This window comes from Apodemus sylvaticus, chromosome 11, assembly GCF_947179515.1.
Source record: "Apodemus sylvaticus chromosome 11, mApoSyl1.1, whole genome shotgun sequence".
Classification (NCBI taxonomy): domain Eukaryota; kingdom Metazoa; phylum Chordata; class Mammalia; order Rodentia; family Muridae; genus Apodemus; species Apodemus sylvaticus.
This window is the reverse complement of record NC_067482.1, coordinates 71,486,282-71,504,449: the sequence shown is the minus strand read 5'-3', so window position 1 is coordinate 71,504,449 and position 18,168 is coordinate 71,486,282. Positions and strand designations below refer to the sequence as shown.

The window sequence follows — 18,168 nt, the reverse complement described above, 5'->3', positions numbered from 1 at the left end:
CACAGTGGCCACTAGATTGGAGCCATGCAGTGGAGCCTGGTGGGGTCACCAGTGGGAGTGTAACTACAGACAATGATTCCCTCCTCTCCCTAAATCTACCAGCACCAAGTATCTCGGCAGTAAGTAAGAGGGGCCTCTGAGTGGCTCCCCCAGCCATGCTTGACTCGTGCAGGTCCAGAGCTCCTATCTTCAGCCACTCTTAGGGCATCACTCAATGGCTATGTCTTGGTAGACAATACCATTTTACAGCTCTATTCCCTATGGTGTGGCTTTTAGATTCTTTCCTCCCTTTCTTCCATGATGTTCCCTTTGCCTCCGAGGGGCTGGTACAAATTATGTTTTGAGAACTGAGCATTCATCTAAGACTTATTCTCAGCCCCTGATGCAGCTGTGAGCCTCTGCACTCGCTCTTGTCTGCTGGTCAGGATCCACTGGTCAACATCTGTGGTTATAAACATCAGTATGTAGAAGGAGGCTTGACACTGTCAGTTTAGCTAGGCAACAGAATTCAGTTCCCACTAGGGCTCATTAATGATCTCCTGTGCCATTAGTTTTTGAGCAGGTTTGCAGTACCCGGCATGATTACTTTACAGTAGTGTCACCATCTCAATCAGCCGGTACATCTAGCCCAGCAGACTGGTTTCATAGTAGGATTCATGGCTGCATGAGACCATGGATTCACAGCTTCTATTCAAGCTTCCCCAGAAGCACCTTCTAGGACGGTGAAAGCTAGCCCACAGAGGGGGAAGCTTCCTCTTCCATTCCAGCCTGATTTCTCCTTGCTGTGCATCCAAGGGGTGTGGCGTTTTTAGCAACATTGTCTTACCATCTGAGTGGCAAACAAGAAAATGATTAGAGCTTATACTGTTTTGGAGACCCCTGACCAACAACTCATAAGGGCATATCCCACCCTTGGCATGGGGTTGCTGTTTTAATAACCTATGGCCTTTGGAGGCAGTTTTCTCCAGCTATGCTGGGCATCTCCCTTCAAATAATGAAAAAATAAATGATATATTTTAATTTGGTTACTAGAAAGTAGGTTTCCATTATGTTTTTTAATATCCCTACATCTGGCTAACTCTCCTCCCTACTGTCTTTTCTCTCCTATCCTCCAACCTCTTTTTGCTTATCTGCCCTATATCCCTGTCTCTAATTTCACGCTGCTTACATTCTACGATCCTTCTCTCCTTTATGCCATAATCCTCCCAATGGCCTCTTCTTAGTTTCCTGGCTTCTCAAGATTCTGCAACTTAAACACACAGAATTAGGGATTCTAATATTAGGTCTGCAGAGATGAGTTTGGAGTGATATTCGCATTTACTAAGGCCCTGCCTTAGCAGGCCCAGTATTCCTCTGGTAGCCGAACAGGTCAAAATTCCCTCTTCCCACAGATGCCTGAGAAAGACCTGGCTTATGATATCATGGTCTTAAAGAGATAATACAAGTCTCAGTTACTAAATACATATCAGGTTCTGCTTCCCTCTTTTTACCAGGCATATAAGATCTCTTAGACTAGGCAGGCCGCTCCTTGCTTAGCTCACTAGGGAAAACATTTCTTTTTCGTCTTGGACCATTCCCACAGGCTAAACCATTTCACCTTTGAGATTACAGTGTAACCCTTTCCTTGACCTTCACATGGTTTGGAGTTTTTGGAAAAGTAACTTCTCACAAGATGTAGGAAACTAGTGGGACTTTGTAAGTATAGGAAAGCAGGTGAACATCACTGCAGATGGACCCCAGTACTCAGGGCTATTAAGGATACACCCTACCACTGACCTATATTCTCAGCCCACTGACCTATATTCTCAGTCCACAGTAAATAAATTTTTAAGGACCTGGGATACACCTAAACTATTGCTTATTGTTTTTGTGAAATTCACTTGTTTTTCTGAAATTCAAATTTAATTGGCAGCTTTATGTTTGTGACTGTGAAACCTATCAACTTTACCCGTCGCAACTTCTCAAGCACGGTGCTAGGCACTTTTATGTCTTTATAGCTTCAGAATAAGTTTGAGAAAAATTAAGTCCCAGAAAAGTCGCCCATTACTGAAAGCCAACACAAACACATAATACCAGCAAAGCAAAAATAATTCGAAAATAGACTCTCAGATATCTGTCCCTTCCTCCCAATGCTGAGAATGGTCTGTTTGGAAAAGGGGCAGGAGTCAAAGGCAACCTAGTTTTCTGTAGGAAATTTTGAGCCTGCTCTAGTCCCTGTTCCTGGTGCAGCTATTTTTCTGAGCACTGCGAGGCAAGCAAGCCTTTTCATTTCTGCTTCATCTGCAATCACCTTTCTCTCACTGTATTCTAACTGCTGATATAGGACTTTGATTGACTCTCCTAAATGAAAGAATGAAGACATTTACATAAAACAACCTACTGCAGGCCTTACAAGCCCTGAATCTGCAGGAATTCTAGGGGAAAGGCGACAAGACATAAAATGCTGAAGTGGAAGTTCTTGATGGATGAAAGAAGACGTGAACGGGTTTCAGTCTAACACTTAACAGAGTGTGGGTTCCTCATTCAGTCCTCCGGGTGGATTGAATAATCTCAAGCTATCTGCTCAGTGCAGGTAGAGGATTCTCACTGCAGGTTCAGCATCTACCAGCTTCACACAGGGAATGGGAAAAAGTGATTTATTTCCAGACCTCAGTTTCCTCAAATATAAAGCCAAGAAGCCAAGCTTTCCCACCTTTGTAGGACTGAGGAGGGTGGATGGGTGGGTGAGGGAAGACAGCTGGTATTATCAACAGCTGCCAGAGCAAGACCTTATCATTCCCACATTCTTTCTGAGTCAGAGGGTTTGTGGGGCTAAGATAGCCTCAACAATGGGCTCCTGCCAACGGATCAGTTACTCAGATGAATTTATACTTTGTAGACCCCATAATAATTTATTGGGTCCTCAATAATTGGATCCCTACCAATTCTGACAATGCTTTAATCTTATCTTTTTCTTTTCTCTCTAATACCTCCCTCTCTCTTTAAATATTTTTTCCTCCTAAAGACTCCTCTACCCCCTCATTTCCCCTCATGAAGACTCTCAGGGTTTCTCTTTTGAGCTAGTACTTGGGAGCAGACACAGTGTTCTAGAAACTGAAGCAGACATACACCTCCAGGTCTTCGCTCTCATGGAGCGTATCTCCTTGTGGGGGAGGTCGGCATAGTAAGCAAGTGAGTCAGTCAAGTAGCAGGATGACTATGACGACGACAGCTAAGCACACTCAGGGGCCACACAATCATCTTACGAAGGAAGGATTTGAACAAAGGGAACAGTGACGAACGAGGCTCATCTCGGAGATAAAACCACTGAAGGCAGCTGCATACTTCCCACCTTTGACACACAACCTTGCTAGTTTATCTGACTGACTGGAAGGTCATCAGGAACCCAAAGTATTTCCTCATCTCCTGGACAACTGTCTATCAAGAAAAGCTGGGTAGATTTGGAAGATGGCCTTTAAGGGTACAATCACCCTTCATGTTTTGAAAGAAAATAAAACTATATACTTTGCTCTCAAGAGACAGAGTAATAATACTTTTTAAGAAAAGTCAGTATCAGTCAAAGAAATGGTCACTGAGGAGGGGATCCAGGCAAGGAAATCAAGTTGGAAAGTACACAGATAAACTATTTTTGACACATATATATGCACATTCACTGTTCAATTAAAAAAGCACTAGCTACCAGTGTTCTGAGCAGGGGTTCTCTACAAGGACATCTTCCTTACGCCCCTCCCCCTCCAAAGCTCTGGTGATCCAATCCCTTGTGAGACTGTATTGATTCCTTCCGTGTTGGTCTATAATATCATTGGTTGGATTGATCATTAAGTATCAATCCCTATACTTAATACAATGTCTGGTGCAAGGCTTGTTTTCAACATGCCCACTCATCGCCTAACACAAGTTAGGCATACAGAGAAATAGCAGACATTAATTTGAAATTGCCGTGTCCAATCAAGACTCCGTTTTCCCACACTGAAAACCATTTTCATGTCAGATCGTGAAACTTTACATTGGTCACACTGAACCAGAGCCTAGGCTAACTTTAGCCTTAGGCCTCGCAACTTACCATCAACCCTGATTTTTCATACCCCACTTCCCTGATTTTTGTTTTCATCCTTATCATATACCAGTGTAAGTAGAGGGGCACTCCTGCTCGGTGTCCCCCGATATGCACAGTAGTGAGGGCTTCCATCTGTTTTATTTCCTGGCTGTGTTACTGGCAGGGAGAACAGTAAGTAGAGCAGGGTTGGAATGCAGCAGATGAGTTAAAGGTGTAAATGGGATTCTAAAAATGTTCACAGAGATAAGGACCAGTGGCATCCGGAACTGGCAGAAGCAGATCATGTGGAAGGAATTGACTATAACAGCCCACACCCCTTTCCCTACATTCCTGTAGAGATCTTACAGGTAAGATCTTCCGCGAGTGTCACATTCCTACCAAAGCTTCCTTCTATCCCCAGCTCGCAGAAGCCACATACTCAGCAGGCCCGTGGGAGAGCTCCGAGGCCCCTTTATAGAAAAATGCTCCGCACACTCACGTGTATTCTTTAGACGTGTTGAACTGGCTGCTAGAAACCGATGTCCGTACATTTTACATAAAACTGCTAGCCTGTAATTTATATTAAATAGTAAATAGACCCTGCCAAGGTTAGGCCATAGCTTTCACTGGCAACAAAGTGGCGGATCTGAGCTCTAGGCCCAGGTTTCTGTCCTGTGCAGGCTGCTTCTTGGCTGGCAGCTGAAGGCATTGCCATTAGCGACCCCTGCTGGAAAGTTACCAAAAAGCAGGCAGTATGCGGGAGGGAAAAAAAATTAGGAAAGATGTCCTTTGGGATCTATTTCTGTTATGTTTAAGTCTTTCCTTAGAAGAATAATGTATTCATTTTTCTAGTCCTCTCCTGGTAGCACATAACTATTGACAAACTATGGCCCAGTAAATATTATTCTAACGGCCTGCAAAAGCTATGGACTTAATTCCCCGTGGGTGGAGGGAGCTGAGAAGGCTTCATGCCAGAGGCAGTCCTGAAGATGGATTGCGGAGGCTGTGTGCATCAGCTGCTTAAGATGCTGCTTAACTCAGACACAGAAAGGGATCTGTCTAAAGACTATGTGATGCCTCTAGGAGCTAGTGAGATGCCGAAAATCCAGGCTTGGAAAATGAGAAGGAATGAAGGGGACCAGACTCCAGGAATCACGTCAAGATGGTACCCAAGGAATGGCTCCACTGAGAGAACATCTGAGACTTGGATGCTGCTGCTGACGCCAGCCACTTGATCCATGACCCAAGTTGGTGATAAACACTGTACAGTTTCTGTGCCCTTACGCTGCTCCCTCCAGATTCTAATCCCCTGGTGGGATCATTTAACTGAGTTCAGGGCTGCAAGATACAAACTAGGGAAAGAAACTCTAACTCTAACTAGGAGCATCTCTCTGACCAAGGCAGTGATATTCTCTGTAGAAGAATGATATTTGGTTGCTGGGTGCCTTCCAGACACTTAGTGGGACTTCGGGTGATGATGGAGAGAGAGGCCCCCAAAGCAGTACTGAAGTCTGTAATGAGAACACATAGATCTGAATTCCAATCTGGAATCCTCTGTACCTTCAGAAAACTGACAACGTTTCCTAATCTGCAGATTCTCAATTGTTAAAATAGAAATGATGCCATCTGCTCTTTTGAATAGCTGTGAAGATTCCATTCAATCATTCATTCACTTTTTCAAACCCGTTTTGGAAAACGCATTAAGTGTTTGATATTGAACTAGGCTCTGGGGACAAATTCTGAAAAAAAAAAAAAGGAAAAAGACAGACAGAAAGGCAAGCACTTTGTGCCAATGACCAAGTTAGACAACAGAGACCCACAAAACTGGTCACGCTTCACTCTCTCTGAGCTGAGTCATTGTCTTCTAACTTTTCTCTGTTTTTGATTAAGCAATGTTAAGTCCCTCCCTACAAATACATCTTGTGAATACTTGTGTACATACTGAACTTAAAAGTAAAACTACAGCAACAAACCTTTAAAAGGCAAGGGAATGTAGATCAATTGGTAGAGTACTTGCCTAGCACACTGGTTTGAAGCACAGCACCAAATAACTGGGTACTATAGTTCATGTCTATAACCCCAGCACTTGAAATTAGGAGCAGGAGGGACAGATGATGCCCAAAGTCTTCTTTAGCTGCATAGCAAGTTGGAGGTCACCCCAGGATATATGACCTTGTCTGAAAACAGACAAAGAAGACAAGAAACTCTAAAACTTAATGCTGATCCTGAAAATTATAATTCTTAGAAACAGGGAGGATCAGTGCTGATGTAATTTACGAAGAGTGCACAGAAGATGAAATTTATTTAAATCTGCCCTCATTTAATGTTTAGTTCATGTAATAAACTCAGAGGCGGGCCCACCCCAATTATGATTAGCATGAACATTAAGTAGATATAAAATACAAATGCCAGAAAGGCAAATTAAATAAACAAAATTTCACAAGTGTTTATAGTCAGCAAAATGCATTTTATGTGTATTTTATCATTTACTCTTAATCATTCTCCAGTCATTAATCTACAGGAAAGACTATGAGACATAGAGAGAGAAAACAGTGAGCCTAAGGTCATGGGGACAGAGGTTGGCCTCATCCCAGTCTGAAGTCTCTTGATTTCTTGTTTCAGAAAGGAAGCGTCGATAGAAAGCAGAAGGCTCCATGGCTAAGTTGGGGACTGGGGAACTGCAGTGTTCATATTTTCTAACCTCAGCTGTAAAGTCCCGTCTGTCCTTCAGTAACACCTAGGAAGACAGTGCACTTGCCACAGAGTGGCCAGGAAAGCACTACACTTCTCAGCTCAGGACCTGAAACTGGTGTCTAGGTACTCTTGACAGGCATAGGTTATGACCCATTAAAGCATCCACATGTTTGACTGTCTTTGCCTCCAAATCTACCCACCCAGGAGAGAACATGGCTCAATCCGATGAGTAGCTGGGTGTCACCCAGAGTGCATGCTGGGTCTCAAAGAGGCAGAGCCCAAAGTTGAGCAGCATGTACCAGCCAGCTCACCTCCCCCAACCCCCAGCTGCTTTGGAATCACCACTGAATTTTAACTTGAGACAAGAAAAACTCCCATGAATCTTTTCCCTTTCAGAGGATCCCTAGGATTTTCCAATGCTGAGAATTTCTTCTTTTGAGGATGAAAGCACAAGACCCAGCTATATAAAGGAGTTTGAGTAAGGCAAAGCTCGTTCTGCTTAACAAGGTATGGAAGGCGATGATCTACTGAAGGGGTAAAGCTCACACTCCCCCACTAGCAGCAAGGGCCCTCCACACATCCACAATTCCCTTCGTAAGACCAAGGACCACTTTCTCACCGGATCCCCTGTCCAAAACTTCCCGTCTTGAGACGTGGTGTATTGCATGCACAGCGACTTGGCGGAGGATGTGAAGCCCAGGAGCATACATAGCTCAGTCTTGCTCACTAAGACAGCTCTGGCTGCTGGCTAATTAACTGGAGAGACTTAAGAGTGCTTAGTCAGGAAGCTGGCCATCCCTGTCGAACGAGACTTAGATGGGTAACTGATGCCAAGGAGGCTCTTTTAAAAGTTCACCTTCTCATACCTGTGAAGGTGTGTGTGAGTGTGTGTGTGTGTGTGTGTGTTAGGGGTTACCTTGCATAATACAATAGTCCATATCAATGTTATTTTTCCAATCCAGTTAATGTGAAAATCTAACCACGTTGAAAATGAGGAAGGGCCGCCCGGTGCATTGTACCTTAAGCATTCATTTGGAATTTTAGAAGGTCAGACTAATTCTACTGTACTCACCATTGTTGGGAAAGTAGAAAGCAAGACTAATTCCTGGTATCAAAAGGAATTAGTACTTCAGAAATGTAGAGGTTGGAGATGCAGAAGTTGAGCTATCTCTATCTCCTTTTAGTAAAAACTTAAGTCAAATATAGAATTCCTGGAATAAACTCCTGGGTAATTGAATTTCAACAAATACAACGAGATTTGGGAGCAAAGCTGAGACCACAGGACCTTGTTTCCCCCTAGCAGCTGGTCAAACACCCAGCCTGGGGCACATGGGGACTATCCTGGAGACCTGCCCTTCCAGGGTTGGGGGAAAGGCTGGGAGGTGGGGCAGCCTGGGTGCTGGTGGCACTTTCCTGAAAATGCTGAGCTCAGGCTGAAGCAAGGGCTAACTCTCTCCTCTCTGGCTCTCCTCTCCTTATCCAAGCTCCTGGCTAACAAGAGACCTCTTCTGGGTGAGCAGCTTCACGACTGTGGATCAGAGTTGTCTCCTCGGGATCCCCCAAAAGCATCTTAGCATAGTTACAGATAAAAATAGCCCGGGATAACGCGGAGGGAAGAGGAGGAGTAAGTCTCGCGGTGCAAGGCAATGCAAGAATACCACAGCTTCTTCGTTGTGTTGTGGGGGTTGGCGAGGAAGGGTGCTACTCCTGGTCCAGAGGAGAAACCCGTGTGTGCAGATAAAATAAGGCGCCTCTTTAGCTTAGGTTGTGCCATAAAAAATCGGAGGCACCCACAAATAATTGCTAAGTCTATCACAGCCCACCAATCCCTGGTAGGCATCTGGCTCCTGCACTGGTTTCTTCATCCTACTACTGGCTTGAGCCCCAGGTTCGGAGAGGGAGAGGTGGCTCTCCAGTTCCAGGAAAGGCAGGGTCCAGAGGAAAGCAGCAGAGAGTCCACTGCTATAAAGACCGGTGTGGATGGCGCACTCCAAGAGATCGGACTCTGAGCGAGCTGTGCTCATTCTAAATACAGGCTTCCCAGGTTCGTGTGCGGACATCCCTTACCCACCACCCTCCCCCAGCTGCCTCCTCTATCTGTGGTACTCGAAATAGAAGCCGAGGTAGGAAAAAAGTAAAAAGTAACCTGACAAATAGCAGCCGTATGTAATTGGCTTTCTTAACACTTACGGACCTGCCTGTCACCTCCTTCTTCGGGTACCCCGGGAGATGCTCTCTCTCTCCATTATTGCTACCGAATGCAAAGGCAAATTAGACCAAGGCTTCCGTATCCCAGATGCCCGATTCCAGTTTCCAGAGTGACTCCTCTTAGCTGTCCCCTGGCCCAGTTCTCCGCCCCAGGTGGTGCCCGGGCTCCGCCAGCGCACCGCTCTAGCTGTAGTTGCCCAAGGTCTTAGAGAGAAACTGTGGCACCCACCGAGCAACGGGCAGTGACGACCCCTTTGAGTCAGCTAGTAACATAAATCCGGTCTTTTAAGAGTCAGAAAATCTGCTACCTTATAGTCCATCTCGGGATTTCTAGAGGTGAGGTTTCCGGGGCAGGAGACAGGAGTATAAGATAACCCCGAGGCTTCCCTCCAGTGGAGTGTATTCTACCTGCTTTAGCCTCACCACACCTTGGGCTCTGCACTTGCCCTAAGTCGGAACACCAGAAGAAGGTGCGTAGTCAGCCCTCACTCCTCACGCGCAGCGCTCACCTGAGTCCAGTACCCGTCCAGCCGGTCCGGCGCCCTCAATCCTCTCTCCGGCCGGGCCATGGGCAGCTCCGCCGCCAAGTACTTGCGCCCCTTGGAGCAATTTCCCACTCACCCCGGGACGGGCGAGCCGTGAAGGGACACAGGCACTCACCGAGAGAGACCCGGCGGTGGCAGCAGCTCCCGGCTGCAGCGCACTGAGCACCTAGCAGACAAGCGTTTTGGTGCCGGTTCCGAGGATGGGAGGAGCAAGAGGAGGAGCAGGAGCCGGAGGAGGGGACATTGGAGGCCGGAGCTCGGGGAGAGCTCCGAGGGCAGAAGAGGATCTCGAGCGCCCACTGCTGCCTCGTTGGCTCCGGTGCTGCTGCCCCGAGTCCCACCTCCCAGCGAGTCCCTGAGCGCCGACTTTGAGCAAGCCAGCTAAGCACCCGATTTCGGTGTTTCTGAGTCCCGAAGGAGCCGGCTCCGCTCACCCAGTCCCCCGGCTCCACGGATTTTAGTCTAAGGGGAGGGACCAGCGCAGTCTAGAGGGTGGGGCGTGTGGCTTGTCCACCTTACAGACCCTGGACTCCTAGTCCTTTCCCTGACCCCTCTGTGTCCGAACCTCGGGTTCTTATGTCCGTTATCCCTTTCGAAAATTCCGCGTGGTCCCCAAGACCTTTGCAGTTCCCACGTGTGTTCGCACCCAGCGTTCCTTACCAGTAGGTGACTCACTTTAGGCACCTGTGCTCGGTGCACAGCCCCGGAGATCTCTGGAGCTGGTAGCTCCATCTTGAGCTGCAGCAGGGACAGAAGCCACTTGAAGAGCTGGTTTTAGAGTGTGCAGTGTTGCTGTGAAACACCCTCTCTCCTTCGGTTTCGCCTCAAAAGGACCGACTTAAGGCGAGCCCGAAGAATTCGACTTTCCTTTAGGAAAACTAGCTAGGCTGGCAAATTTCACTTCTGAAACTAATCGAGCTTTTCTTGCGTTCCAAAGCTGAGAGGTTTTGTGCGAAAGCCAACCTGCATATTGGGACTCAGTTTAAGATTTGGAGGGCGGAGGAGCTGGAATCTCCTTGGAGATGCTGGACTGCTTCAGTCAGAGCCAGTCGCCTTCCAAAGCAGGTTACCAAAAGGAAAGAGGAGCAGGCAAGTGGGGGAGGGGCACGAAAGGACGGAGAAACAAGTAGCCAAATTCAAATCAAAAGAACTTCCTTTAGCTACTTTAATATTTTCCATATCTTAAAAATCTGAATATAAATATTTATCATTTGCATTTCTAGAATCAATATTCTCCCATCTAAGGGGGAAAATTCCTTTGGGAAACTGACCTCTTAGCTGATGCAAAGATTAGCCTCAGTCCTCTCTAAAGGCAAACAGATGCCCAGTACAGTATATTGTGGTTTATAAAGCAGGCAGCATCTTAGAGAGCCTAGACCAAGTCTTCTTTTTCAATGATAAATTATTAGAAAACTTAATGACTCTGGCTACTTAATCTTTGAATAAATGTAAAGTTGACACGCCCATTTCAAGTAAAAGAGAAAAAAAGAAAAAAGTGCATTTTTTTTTACAAAAGCCACTTTAAATCTGCATCTTGAAAAGTAAGCTTAAAATTTACTTTAGATTTAGATACATACTTTTTTCTCTCACTGTACGAAGTTGAATAACATCCTGCAAATGTCTATTGTGATCAAATGGAGAGTTCAGATTAAAGGGCGGCCAACTATCAGTTATGGCCACCTTAAGCTTCTACCAGATGCCAAGCACAGTGCAGATCAATACAGAGGAGGTGTTGATTCCCTAAGTTGGTTGAGGTGTTTTTTTTTTTCCTTCATAAAGGGTCCAATACATGGTATGAACTACACAAGCCATCCCTGAGACACAAAAGGAGATTAGTAAGAATTCTTCTATTGAGACCCTGGAAGTCAGAGGCCAATTAACCAGCTTTCTTAATTACCTGCCACAGAACCGCCAAAGAAACGAAAATCCCAGCCCCAGCTCAGAGTCTCTGTTAGTCACCTTGTTTGGCAGAAGCTACTCCAGGCATGTCCAGTAAGTGAAAGGAATTGGAGCAGTGGCCTTACAGCTGCCCACCCACCCCGATATCATCAAATATTGCTCAATAATCAATATTCTTAGATTTAGGTAAATAAGTGTACCCATGGGCTTTCCGGCTGTTCTTTGGCTGTATATGTCTGCCTAGACATTGACCTCTCTCCTAGATGTCTTCTGGGTCTGCCTTCTGCTCACTCCTGGATACCTGGTCTACTATATCAGCCCTAATACTGTATTAAACAGAGCTGGTTTTGCATCTGTCTTCCCCAGTACATTAAAAAAGCCTTGGGTTTGAGCAACCATACAACTGGCCTTTTGTAGGTTCTCTGACAGTATAACTTAAGAAAGGAAAAAAAAAAAACCCCAAACCTAACAAGCATAACATCAACAAAACTCACAACAAACACACAAACAAAAACATAACAACAATCTGTAGGGGCTATAGAGAAAGCTTACCAGTGAAGGGCCAGCGCTGCTCCAAGAGGACCAAAGTTCCCTTCTTAGAAGAGAAGCCTCACATCACCTGTCAGTGCACCTCTGGTACTTGTCTCATATACATGTGTGTGTATGTATGCATCCTGGCAGGTACTTGTCTCATATACATGTGTGTGTATGTGTGTGTGTGTATGTGTGTGAGAGAGAGTTCACACACCTATACCTAAAATAAAATAGTTTTAATAAGTTTACACATTTGGTATTTTAAGGGTTTGATTTGGTTCAGGGTGAGAATTGACATCAGAGGCAAGCTAGCAACGAACCAGAAAACAGCTATCATTCAGTTATGTGATCCAAGCTAGTGTCATCAACCAGAAAACAAGTGTATTACAGATGTCTTCTGCACCACTAGTATGTAAGCTATTAGAGTCGTGGCTGGATACTTGATATGAGAGATAAATGAAACATTAAGATGTTAATTGGTGCCAGCAGAAACCCTTGCCTCAAGGAGCAGTAAGCCTTATATGCCCAAGACACCTTTACAGAGACTCATTCATTGTGGCTAGGCTATAAACTCTGTTCACATAAGATCAAAGCTGAAGCCGTGCAAAGGAAACAGAAGCTGGTGACCTACGGCTTTTGTCAATAATCTGCAATAACAGCATCTAAGGTAGAGCCAAGATTTGAGTCAGGCCTTGGGTAAAACCAATTATATACCTGCTCTGTGTGTGTGTGTGTGTGTGTGTGTGTGTGTGTGTGTGTGTGTGTGTGAGTGATATGGATATGTACTCATAGTATGTGTGAAGGTCAAAGGTTGATTGGATTGGATGTCTTCTTCTATATCTTGCCACCTTATATTTTGAGACAAGATCTTTTACTACTATCTTCCCACAATAAACAAAAAATCTGTCTTTCTTTACCTACCCCAGCATTAAAGTCACAGATGCACGGGGCATCCAAGCTTAGGAAGCCAAGCACTTTACTTCCCAAGTCATTTTTTCTGGCAAACATTTTCTGCTTTCTTAGCAACCTTATTAAAGAAACAAACAAACAAGCAAGCAAACAAGCAAGCAAACAAACACACAACCACACCAGTTTACAAGGAGGATAACTCATTGAAGATGACATACTAAGTTTCTCTTAACCCTTTCCCCCTCCAGTTACAACTGGGCTCCTAGTCCAGTGCTCTCCATAACCGAATGGTTTGCTTATGTTCCTTGTTGTTGGTTTGCTTGTTCTTTCTTTCAGATGAATGATGAGTAAGGAATAGGTCTGGAGGAGAGAAGGCAGGGAGTGAGGAACAGTGAGCCCAGTGAATGCACTTCAGAGGACTCTGAGGGTTCACACTCACTCAAAACCTGACCTGACTCAGAGGAATCCTACGTCCAATCCCTGCCTAAAGGCCTGCCCTATATCCTCTCTCCTCATAATGGATGTTTGAGTCTTTCAGGTTAATAGCATGAATTTTAAGGAGTCCAGTGGGATTCTTTACAAGCAGTAGAAATTGGGATCAGGTTAAAAATCCAATTTTAATAAACTTTCCAGGTCCTGATTTAGATGGTGTGCTAATGGCTCTCTGTGCTGAATCACCTTAAAAGTCAAATGTATTTTTAAAAGGTTCTCCTTGTATGGGAGGCTTGATGGATATTGCTTAATTGTGCATTGTGCATTCCTGTCTTCATCATAAACGATCAACTAAAGTTGAAGAGAGCTGATAGGAAATGCAGCCGTCCTTCGAGCTCATTGGTTACACGGAAGGCTTTGGGGGTTGTGAGATAATTTTCTTTCCTTTTGAACACAAACAAAGCGAGCATGATTACACTGTGTGAAATGGCATCCTCAAATTTCTTCACTAATTTGATTGTGCTGGGGTCTAAGGCTGTGTCTGTTTCTTTTGATTTGCTAATTAGCCAGAGTTGTCTGCTTGGGTAAAAAGAAGTCAGGGTCATGTCCACAAACATAAAATCTGGGGAGTCCTTCCAACTCAGCTGGCCATCATGTTGGTACTCTGTAGCCCATCCCAAATCCCAAACTGTCTACACTCATGTGTAAACGATCCACCCTTCTGTGATTAAGAAGTTATATGATGATTTTCTTTCCTTCAGAAATATAACCTGGTTTCTTCTTGTCTTGTGTGATTACAGGGCTAAGTTTGGACTTGGGGCTCTTACGAATTTCTTCATTCTCATCTTCTAGTATTTAAAAATGGTTGGAATTACCACCACCACCACCACCATCACTACCACCATTACCTGTGCCAAGGGCCCATGGTTAAAGGGCCCACCCAAAGGTGGCTTCATGTAGGGGAAGGGGAAGTTGATTTTAATATGTAAGGCCTAGGAGAAGGTCTTTGAGTCTCTGAGATTGAGCCAAGGGGTCAAGTTGGTTCTCTGGAGACACCTTAGTAATTCTGAGAGTGGTTATAAAGGCAGAAAGCCCATACAAGCTTGAGGAACTCAGGGAAAATGGCAGAGATAGACTCATTAGTTAGCCAGTCTAGCAGAAATGGCAAGCTCCAGGGTCAGTGAGAGTCCTTGTCTTAAAACATAAGGTGGAGACAGTGGAGTAATATACCTGATGTCTTTTTCTGGCTTCCAGACGAAAACACACAAAGGCAGAGGCAAGCAGGTCTGCACACATACATGCACATACCACATCCATGCACAAGTACACACACGCAGCGCATGCGCACGCTCACGTGTGTGTGTGTGTGTGTGTGTGTGTGTACGCACACACACACACACACACACACACACATACACACACACTGAAAAAAAGGAAAGGAAAGAAAAGACAAAATGAAGGAAAAATCAAAGGCAACAAGACTTTCCAATCCATTGATAGTTTGAATGAGCCTAGAGTGTTGCACCCTTGCTTGGCCATCTAGCACAGGTGGTAGAGTCTAGGGGGAGTCCTTGTAAGATGATAATGTATTAGGATAACTATATATTATTTATTTATTTATTTGTATTTTTAGCTTTACATGTGTTGCTCTTCTAACGTTAAATTAAATTGTAAAATTCTTAGAGTCTCTGAAATCACTCTGGATGGCAGACACTGAGCCAATGACAGCTGAGGACCAGATTGGCTTCATGCAGAAGGGGATACCACAGAGCCTGGGTCCTTGGCTGATGAGGTTAAGGGTGATTGCTGGAGGGGATTTCACACAAGTGGCTGAGAGTTCCTTTGCTGGGTTGGATAAACAGTTCTAAACAACATACTGCTTTCATTTGCCACCTCCTGTCAATCTTTGCCCCAGACCATACATATCAGTGCCACAGAAATTGCCACATGGCAGGATCTAAGCGATCCCTTTGCTCACACTGTTTGAGTCTACTTTTGCTGCAATACTCTCATTACAATAAAAAATCATGGCACTTCTTTTGATTTTTCAATTCTCTGGGACCAAAGTTAGCTGTCCTTCTGAGGGTCTTGATGCTGTTTCTCCTCTGAACTTTATTCAAAGGCTCTGGAAACATGCTTGTATTCAGAAAATTAAAAAAAAAATAGTAATAAAATAAAAAGCTTTCCGTCTCCCAGTAAGCCCATCCATTCAGCTAAGCCAATGTGTACAGGCTCCCTTCTCTGCAGCAGCTCTTTGCAGGGCGTGTGGGCAGCGATTATGGAGAAGATGAAATCCAATACCATTTCTAAAGAAATTCATAGATGTGCATGGTGTGAACAAAAAACTATAGTTTAATCAGATGAGCATCCCAAGCTCCTGACCCTTTGGGTACCAGGACAGTAGAAGAAACATGAGCCCTCTGCCCTCCCATCTCACCTTTAACTCCCAGCCTCAAAAAGCAACAACCATCTCTTCTCTGGGTTTCATGTTAAAGTTCTCTCTCTCCATGTGGTCCTCAGTTACCTCAAACTGATAAAGCTTCTATTTGCCTTCTTTGGGAACAAATTTCTTATGGAACAATTTGTAGTGACATTTGAAAGTGCTACGGTCAACCATCTCTCTAGAATCCATACATCTGTATATCAATCTATCATCTGTCTATCATCTACCTATCATCTATCTATACATCTGTCTACTACTCATTCACCTATATACCTATTTATCATGTCCCTTTCACCAATCTACCTGCTCATCATCTACATATCTTCTATCTACCTTTCTATTATCAATCAATCTGCCTGCCTTCTATCTATCTATCTATCTATCTACCTACCTATCATCTATCTACCTTTTATCCATCTACCCTCTACATATTATCTTCCTATCATCCACCTATTGATCTAACATCTGTATATCCCTTTATTTAGCTCTTTATCCATTATCAATCCATTTTCTTGTCTATAATTTATCTATGTGTTTATCTGTTTGTCTATCATTTATCCTTTCACGATATTAATAAATTCTTCACTCATGCTTTGAAGTTTAGACAGTTAATTCATAGATAAATACATGTGTTTTTATAATATATATGTCACTGTGCATTTAAAATTAGAACTTTCTAAAATACATCATAATATCATAAAAGAAGTTTTTAAACTAAAAGTAAATATTTCATATGAAATGTAAACAATTAGACAATATAAAACAAATCAAGAAAAACATGTAAGTAAAATACAAATCATTTATGTAACTCCATGTTGGGGATTTGAATATACTTTTTACATGTCTCAACTTCGCAGAGAGACTGAGAAGTTAGTGTTGAATGTTGAATTTCCCAGCTGCAAACAGCCATACTGACTAGAGAAGCTGGTCCAAGTCAAATCTACCATTCTGTCTCCCTTGTGTGAGTGCATCATGGACCCAGAGAGGACTGCAGTATACTGTACCCTATTTCCTCAAATGAAGAGACTTAAGTTCTTCGTGCCTTCAAAATGTACTTACATTCCAGGAATGTAACTATCCATAAAGTATTTAAATGCAATATTCATGATATTGTTGTAATTGCATTGCATAAACTAATTGACAAAAGAAAATGCTAGGCTTAAGAGCTCAGTTCTCTGTGTAATTGGGCTTCTCTTCCCACATATAATCAGCCTTTAACTAGAAAAGCTATTATGGTCTTAAAGTTCCCAGGCATACTCTAGCTCTCTCTGAGGTCCTTGATTGCATGTGATGTTCTATGAGCATCTATGTCAAGGCCATTCCTTCTTAGGAATGGAGAGTGAGAGACCATGAGGTACAGAGCTTAGGTGAACAAACATCAGTACCTTGTCCCCATGGAGATACAGAACAGAGAGGTGTTGTTCCATTGTTTGCAGGATTTAATCCCCTTCTCCAGTCCATGTTCATTCTCTGAATGGAGCCTGCCTCAGGGTTCACCTTTTTCCTGGAAGCCACTTGGAGCTGGCAGGGGTACCACCTGCTAGAAAGGAGGAAGGGATGCATTTATTGACAGATGTGGAATGAACCATTACAGAGCTCCTATAAGTTCAATCCTTCCTCCTTTAGGGAGCAAACTATCTTCAGGGAGTGGCCAGTTGGCGAGGGTTCCTGGCTGCCACTCAGGGACATTTTCCTGTAGGAAGAAGGTCTACCTAGTGTAGCCTAGCCCTTTCTTCCTGCAAAATAAGGCTGATATGTGGTCACCTAGCAGGCTTCTTACCTGTCCTGTCATACTCTACAACTTAATCTCCATCAATGGAAAGGATTGTGCTTAGCTCTCAACTGTTTTAGTCTTTGCTGCATCAGCACAGGAGAGTGACTGAGGTTGCTTAGCCACTCCTCTGCTCTCCTTAAACCCTCATGCAACTCCTCGAATCAATTCATTTCTGGATCCTGGTGCCATTTTCTACCCCCTACAATTTTCAGCCCCTAAACACTATACGGCTAACTGTTTTCATCGCTCATGGCTTTGCTGAAGTCACTATAATTCCAGTGTGTTCAGAGTCCATGTCTTTTAGTATCTGCTTTTATCTAGAAAAAGGGTGGGAAGTGAACTTCCCCCAAATGTATTTTAAGAAGATGTCATGAGCCCCTCCAGAGATGCCAAGTTCCATTTTCTGCACCATGCAGTCATGTCACCTCTAAAATATAAAATGGCAACTTTGCAAAGAGTAAATATAAGTTAAAAGTAGAAGAGACTTTAATGACACAGGCAGATCTGAACTGTCTGCAAGCCAAAGACAGAGGCATGGAGCCTTCTCCTCAGCCCTCAGAAGTGGCCAACTTGCTCGGACCTTGACCTTACATGCCCTTGCTCTGGTCTAGAGTTGGTAAGAAAACAAATGTCTCTTGTGTGGGTCATCTTGTCTATGGCCCTGTGTTAGGGCAGGCAACCTTTGAAGTCTAGT

General features: G+C 44.1%; 1 protein-coding gene across 1 annotated transcript in view; it reads right to left on the bottom strand.

Moving 5' to 3' along the window:
• Hs3st1 (heparan sulfate-glucosamine 3-sulfotransferase 1) overlaps nucleotides 1-9,671 on the bottom strand; it is a 30,054-nt gene extending 20,383 nt beyond the window's left edge. The window contains exon 1 of the mRNA XM_052199234.1: nucleotides 9,448-9,671. The gene's annotated coding sequence lies outside the window, so the exon portion shown is untranslated. The remainder of the gene's footprint in view (nucleotides 1-9,447) is intronic.
• Nucleotides 9,672-18,168: the final 8,497 nt, after the last annotated feature.